Below are 8,242 nucleotides of genomic sequence, written 5' to 3'. Positions count from 1 at the left end.
TGGCCAAGGATGCCGGAGAGTGAGTAGGCGGCGCGGCGGACGCAGCTCGCCTACTTTCCGTCGACGGTCGACGCGATCCACCTCCGAGACTACTTCGAGCCCCTGTGGGGTGTAAGACGAAGGGGCACCCTGCCACGCACATCATCCCCGCCGGCTTCGCCGAGGCCGGCCCGAATCGTTACCTTTTCTTCGTGGACTACTTTTCCTGCGGGCTTTGCCCCCTTTCTCCGATTTCTTCAATGATGTCATGCACACCTATGGCTTCCACCTTCTGGATTTTACTCCAAATGCCGTGGCATGCATGGCTCTTTTTGCCCATCTCTACGAGGGCTTCCACGGGGTGCATCCCAACACGGCGCTCTTCCGCCACTACTTCTTTCCTCGCATCCAAAAGTGAGGCGCCATCTCTGGATGTGTCGCCTGGATCCCAAGGAACCAGGGGAAGGGGACATATCCGGAGGGTGCTCAGAAGGAGAGGTGGGAGGAGTGGCGGGGCCGGTGGTGCTGGATTGAGGAGGAGGATCCGCAGGAATTTTGCCGGGTTCGCGAGGCGCCGCCGGTTCGCAGAGATGATTGGAGCAATGTCGACGCTGATGATGAGAAGCTCACGATCGCCACCACCAGGATTCATTGCCTCACTGTGGCCGGGCTCACCCTTGAGATGATTGGGGCAGATTTCATGCGTCGCCGAATTGCTCCAATGCACAACAAGGGGAGGCCGGCCTGGCTCTTCACGAACGGGGCCGACATCATGAGGCTTCGCCCTGGCTTGGATCACAACCTCACGGTGATCAGGCACGCCCGCTTGTGCCAGAGGCTTTTTCAGCTCGACGTGCACTGCGACGGCAGGGTCGAGAGGTCTGGCAAGGTCGCGAAGGCCGGCAAGGTAATCAAGGGGCCCCTGTTTGGGTTGCCGGCGGGGGTGGTCCCGCTGAGCAACAACTCCCGCCGAACCGACATCATCGCCATGATGCCGGACTTCAACGCGCACGGCCTTGCCCAAATTGGGCTGAGCCGCGGGTGGATCAGGTGCAAGAGTTCTTCGACAACTTGTTGGAGAAGTACGTCCATGTCGAGCCGCTGCTCATCCAGGACACCTCCCAAGTGGAGCTGGATTACATCACCGCCAGGGCGGCGGAGGTGGAGCTCGCCAAGGAGGCCGGCAGCGCCGGCCACGTGGAGGACGAGGCCGAGGTTTCCGCGGAGGAGAAAGAGCTCACTGGATGGGTGGGCCCTGCTGGGGAGGCCAGCAGCGCCGACACCGGGGCCCCTCTCATCGAAGATGTGGTTGACGAGTCGACCGAGGAAGAGGCCGAGGATGACGACCCTCCGGCCTTGGAAAAAAGGTGTGTCCTACGGTGGGCCAGCTCCGGCGAGCCAGTCCGGCCCGGCAGGATCGAGCAGCAGCAAGAAGTCCAGGGGGAGTCCGTGCGCCTGACGAGGGCCGCAGCAGCAAAGAAGGTGGTGAAGGCCGCGGTGGCCAAGAGGAAAGCGACCGCCTCTTCTTCGTCCAAGCGTCCTCGGACTCCACCTACTTCCCCTCCTCCCGCAGATGATGACACGGAGGTCGTCTTCGACTTCAGGTCCCTTAGCCCGAGGAGGAAGAGGAAGGCAGCAGAACAGGAAGCGGAGGATGAGTAAGTATCTTCTCTTTTGTCATCTCCGTCCCCTCGGTCCATGCCACTTTTCTTGACTCGTTTTCATCTTTGCAGGGACGTGGAGACACTGGCCCAGAGGGTGGCGAAGAGAGCCAGGGCCTCGTCGGGAAGCCAGCCCTCGGCGGGCACCTCGAGCACGCCGCTGGTGGTTGAGAGCAGCCCGGAGAGCAGCCCCCGGCGCAACCCCCGCTTCAGCCCCCAGCGTAAGTCTATCACTCACTCCTTCATTGGTGAACTTTTGGGGGTGTACCTTTGATGTCGATCTTGCCGGGTTTGCAGGAGAAGAACGGCAGCGGGAGGAGCCGCCGAGGGCTACCCCCAACATGCCGCCCCTCTCAACCACGCCACCCTGGGGGGCGTCCCCGGCAAGGGCATCCACCACCGAGCCCACCCCCATGGAGGAGGAGGAGACGAACTTGGGTGTTGGCGGCCCCACCCCGGCAGCGAACGTTGGCGGGGAGGGCGCCACTTCTTCCCAGCCCGGTGCGGGTGAGTTTGTTCGCATTCTGTCCTTGTTCTTCTTCCTTTCTTTTTCTCGGGCCCAGACCTTAGCTCCGTCTCATTGCCTTTCTTGGTTCCCAGGCCCTTCCTCGGCGGACCAGGCGGACATCGACACCATCATCGAGGATGTCGCCAGGGACGCTGAGGCCGAGGCCAGCAAGATCACCGCCGAGGAGGCCGCCAAGACCATTGCTGAGGACGCCGCCAAGGGGCCCGATGAGAAGGCCGGCAAGGCGGCTGCCGAGGAGGCCGGCAAGGCCACTGCTAAGGAGGAGATGGTCGATGATCAGCCCTCCTCCTCTGCTGACTCTAGCTCGGGCAAGTACCTTGATGTAGGGTGGAACCCTAGATGGCCGATCTTTCACGAAAGGAGCGGATCCCAAAGAGGAACACGAAGAACATGAGGGGAAACACGAGGGAAAACACGAGAGAAACACTCAAACCAACAAGATATAGTCACACATGTGCTAGATCCTCGAAACACGAGAGGAGATACAAGATCCACGATCAACAACAGACGATACAAAGGGTAACCGGTTCTTCTCCGTGAGGACGTCTTGATGGGGCCACCCAAGAAGGGGGTCTTGAATCCAACGTGGATCGTCTCCGTAGAGGGGCCGCGGTCTCTCGTGGAGTAGATCCGTATGGATGAGCAATGCTCTATCTCACATATGAGCTAAACCAATGCTAACCCTAGAAAGAGGGAGATGGGAGAGTATATATTGTCTAGGGGGGCGAAAGGGTACATGGGGCACGACCCTTTACTGTGCGCAGACAGGCGGAGCCGGATGTCCGGGCGACGGGCCGGATGTCCGGGGCTTCGGGAGGGGCCGGATGTCCGGGCTAGGAGGCCGGATGCCCGGGATGGAGGAGTTAGCTTGTGTAGGTTCTGGTGCGTGGCGCTGGATATCCGGGCTTCTGGCCGGATTTCCGGGCTCGGGCCGGATGTCCGGGCCCTGTAGACTTGGGCGGCTGGGCCGGTGCTGATGTGGTCGCTCCAGGGGCCGGATGTCCGGGGCCTTGGCCGGATGTCCGGGGCCTGGAAGGTGATCTTGCTTCCTTCCATTGGTTCTCTTCATCCATGGACTTGGCGGCTTGTCCGTCTTCACGTGCATCCTCGGGAGGTTCCTCTTAACACCTAATCATGCATAGCATATCGGACTTAGGTAGTAGCCATGTCTCGAGTGGATCATATGTGATATCACTAAGGAAGGAAGTCACCTCGTTCTCGAGAGCTCTAGCTCGTGCTCGTGTCATAGGTCCTCTTGGCTCTTGATGAGACGATGGTAGGTCCATGGGGATGATCGTAGGATGCTCCGCATCATCTCCCCTCCCTTGGGAAAGATCCGACCTCGGATCGAAATCCTCATCACCATGGTACGGGGAGAGATCTTTGATGTTGAAGATGTCGCTCACGGAGTACTTGTCGCGTGGGATGTCAATCTTGTATGCGTTGTTGTTGTAGCGTGCAAGCACCTTGAAGGGTCCATCGGCTTGTGGTAGAAGTTTGGACTTGCGTTCATTGGGGAAGCGGTCCTTGCGAAGGTATAGCCACACAAGATCTCCAACATTGAATATCATGGGTTGCTTGTTGACGTTGAGCTTGGTCGCGAGTCATTTTACTTGGCGCTCGATGGTGTGCCGTGTATCTTCATGCACTTCTTGAGGTAGTTGACTCGGGCACTCGCGTCCATGTTTGTGCGCTCTTGTAGCGGTAGAGGTAGAATGTCCAATGGGGACAACGGGTTGAAGCCGTAGACGACCTCGAAGGGGGACTTGCCGGTAGTCGAATGTCTTGCATGGTTGTAGGCGTACTCGGCGATTGGTAGGCACTCCTCCCAGTCCTCGATGTTATTCTTTATCAACACGCGTAGAAGAGTGGAGAGCGTGCGGTTCGTCACCTCCGTTTGGCCGTCGGTTTGTGGATGGTATGCCGAAGAGAACAAAAGCTTGATTCCGATCTTGGCGCACAAGGTCTTCCAAAAGTAACTCAAGAACTTGACAGCGGTCTGAGACAATCGTCTTTGGCACTCCATGAAGGCGCAAGATTTCCCTACAAAACAAATTTGCAACATGTGAAGCATCGTCTATCTTGTTGCAAAGAATGAAATGAGCCATTTTGGAGAATCGGTCCACAACAACAAAAACAGAATCCTTGCCATTTCTAGTCCTAGGCAAAACAAGCACAAAATCCATGCTAATATCTTCCCATGGTTGGTACGGAATTGGAAGAGGCATATAAAGTCCATGAGATTGAGCTTTAGACTTAGCTTTGCGACATGTAGAACATCGTTGGTGAAGCGGTTTACGTCGCGAAACATCTTAGGCCAAAAGTAGTTCTTGGAGAGAGTGGCGAATGTCTTGTTGCGTCCAAAATGTCCCGTTAGTCCTCCGCCATGAGATTCTTGCAAAAGCAACAAACGAAGAGAAGACTCGGGGATGCATAGTTTGTTAGCTCTCATAAGATAACCATCTTTGATGTAATGGCGTTCCCAAGATGCATGCGTGAAACATTTGGCATAAGGAATAGCAAAAGTAGGATCATGCTCATACAAGTCTTTTATGTGTTCAAAACCAATGACATTCAACTCAAGTTGAGTAACAAGCATGCATATACAGGAAAGTGCATATGTCACAACATTTTCCTTACCTTTAATGTACTTGATGACCTAAGGAAATGACTCAATAAACTCACTCCATTTAGCATGACGCTTGTTCAACTTAGTTTGACCTTTAAGATACTTAAGCGTTTCATGGTCGGTATGGATGATAAATTCATGAGGGCGAAGGTAATGTTCCCATTCATGCAAAACTCGCACTAAAGCATATAGCTCTTTGTCATAGATGGGGTAATTGAGTTGCGCGTCAGAGAGTTTCTCACTCAAGTATGCTATGGGGCACTTCTCTTGCGTTAACACACCTCCTATGCCATTACCACTAGCATCGCAATGAATCTCAAAGGGTTTGTCAAAGTTGGGTAATGCAAGCATGGGAGCATGAGTAAGCAAATTCTTAAGCTCATTGAAAGCGATGTCTTGGGATGTCCCCCAAACAAACGGTGCATTTTTCTTACTCAAAGCATGCAAAGGTGAAGCAATGGTCCTAAAATCCTTCACAAATCAATGGTAGAAACCGGCTAAACCAAGGAAGCTACGCACTTGTTGCAAATTGGTTGGTTGGGGCCAAGTTTTAATAGCATTGATCTTAGATTCATCAACATGAACACCCTTATAAGAGACTACAAAACCCAAGAAAACAAGCTTATCAACACCAAAGAGGCATTTTTCCATATTAGCATAAAGTTGCTCTTTTTGAAGAGTTTGTAGCACGGTGCGAAGGTGGGTGACATGCTCTTTGAGAGATTTGCTAAAAACAAGGATATCATCGAAGTAGACAACAACAAATTCACCAATGTAAGGGCGAAACACATAATGCATAAGACGCATGAAAGTACTGGGTGCTTCCGATAAACCCATAGGCATGACTAACCACTCATACAAACCAAACTTAGTTTAGAAAGCGGTTTTCCATTCATCACCCTCTTGTATGCGGATTTGATAGTAACCACTTTTAAGATCAATCCTGGAAAAAATAGTGGCACCGTTAATCTCATCAAGCATATCATCAAGGCGTGGAATGGGGTACCTATAGCGAACGGTGATAGCATTGACGGGTCTACAATCGGAACACATGCGAAAGCTACCATCTCTTTTGGGCACAAGAATGACCGGTGCGGCACAAGGACTCAAACTTTCACACACATGTCCATGGTCTATGAGATGCTTTACTTGCCTTTGTATTTCTTTGTTTTCTTCGGGGTTGACGCGGTATGGGGCCTTGTTTGGTAGAGGTGCTCCAGGGGTGAGGTCGATTCGGTGCTCAATGCCTCGTAGTGGAGGTAGACCCGGAGGTAGCTCGTCGGGGAAAACATCTTGGAATTCCTGCAATAGAGAAGATAACACTAAAGGTAGATCGTGAGAGGTGTTAGTTTTTGGTGCCTCTTCCTTGCACAATAGGACATAGTGTAGGAGACTTGATGGGTTCTCACACACTTCTCTCATCTCACGTTTGGTGGCAAATAGGACTAAGTTCTTCTTGTCGCTCATCGTGGAGGCACTCGATTTTGGCTTGTGGCGCTCACTCTCTTTTTGGTGGTTCGCTCTCTCACTACTCTCTCCATGATGGGTGGCTTGATTGTCGGCGAGCACTTGGCTTGGAGACATAGGTCGTAGCACAAACTCCTTCCCTTTCATCTTGAAGCTATATTGGTTTCTGCGCCCGTTGTGGATGACACCTCGGTCAAATTGCCATGGCCGTCCAAGGAGGTGGCAAACGGTCATCGGAAGGACATCACACTCCAAAGTGTCTTCATAAGCTCCGATATTGAAAGAGACTTGTACCCTATGCTCAACTTGGATGGTGCCGTTGTCGCTTACCCATTGAACCTTGTAGGGGTGCGGGTGCTTCATCTTGACCAATTGGAGTTTGGAGCATAGTTCTTCACTTGCTAAGTTATGGCAAATCCCTCCATCGATGATGACCTTGACGGACCTTCCATTGATGCCGGCCTTTGTGTGGAAGATATGGCATCTTTGGTCTTCTTCTTGTTGATGTTGAAGAGTCAAGACCTTGGAGACAACAAGAGCGGGGCTTGAATCTTTGTCACAAAAGACTTGATCATCTTCATCTTTGTTGTTCACTTGTCGGTGCATGGCCACTTGGTCAAGGGCTTCCATTTCTCCTTCACTCATGGAGTCGTAGGTTCCGTCGTCGTTGAGTATCATGGTGCGCTTGTTTGTGCACTCAAAGGACTTGTGGCCTCGGCCGCCGCATGTGAAGCATTTGAAGGAACTCGTCTTGACGGTCTCATCGTTTGGGGTAGATGATGATGAAGCTTTCGGCTTGAAGTTGGTTGTAGTAGGAGGACGACTTGAGCTTGTCGAAGCTTTCTTGTAATTTGACTTGTCGCCGTTGCTTGTAGATGGCTTGGTTGAGGTAGAAGGTGTTGGAGTCGTTGAAGCTTGATTGTTGGAGAAACCATATGACTTGGATAAGAACTTGGCATATTTGAGATCATCTTGCACTTGGCGTTCCGCTTTGGTAGCTTGATGCACTAGCTTGATGAGATTCGAGTATGGTTGGAAGTCGGCGATCTTCTTGATAGGATGGTTGAGTCCATTCAAGAAACGTGCCATAGTTTGCTCATCATCTTCTGTGACATTGGCTCATATCATGGCAATCTCCATTTCCTTGTAGTACTCTTCAACGCTCTTGGTTCCTTGCTTGAGGAGTTGGAGTTTCTTGAAGAGGTCGCAGTTGTAGTAGTTTGGCACGAATCATGCTCTCATGACATCCTTCATTTGCGCCCAAGTGGTGATTGGCGGGTCACCCTTGGCTTGTCGGCGCTCAATGACTTGTTCCCACCAAATGAGGACGTAGTCTTGGAATTCAAGGAATGCCATCGCAATCTTCTTCTCTTCTTCGTAGTTGTGCAAGAGGAAGATTTTGTCGACCTTCAATGCCCATGATATGTACTCTTCGGGGTCATTGCTTCCGGTGAACTTGGGCATGGTGAACTTTAGCTTGCCATAGCGTTGTTCTTCATTGTGTTGGGGTCGGGGATGATGACGCCCATGTCGGTGAGGATTGGCAATCTCATGTTGCTCTTGGCGAGGAGGGTTGTCGACCTCATGTTGCTCTTGTCTTGGAGGAGGTCCATTGTCTTCATGCTCTCTATGGACTTGATGTTCTTGTCTCGCTAGAGGAGGAACTTTTTGATCTTGAGGAGGAGCTTGTCGATCTTGAGGAGGAGCTTGTCGATGCACACGTGCTTGGTAAATCCTTTCTTGAGCTTCGTCATGAAGTGCTTCTTGATGTAGACGAGCTTGTCGACCTCGGTTGGCTACGGCTCGACTTGAATCTCGAAGGGCACGTTGCGCCTCAAGTGCTTGAGTTTCATGAAGTTGTTGTTCTTGACGTTGTGCCTCGGCGTCTTGTGCATCTTGATGTTGTCGCGCTCATTCCTCTTGTTCTTGTTGTCATTGGCGTTCTTGTGCTTGAGCGAATGCAGCTTGGGCTTGCCG

This window comes from Triticum aestivum, chromosome 1D, assembly GCF_018294505.1.
Source record: "Triticum aestivum cultivar Chinese Spring chromosome 1D, IWGSC CS RefSeq v2.1, whole genome shotgun sequence".
NCBI classification, from domain to species: Eukaryota; Viridiplantae; Streptophyta; class Magnoliopsida; order Poales; family Poaceae; genus Triticum; species Triticum aestivum.
This window is presented reverse-complemented; position numbering follows the sequence as displayed.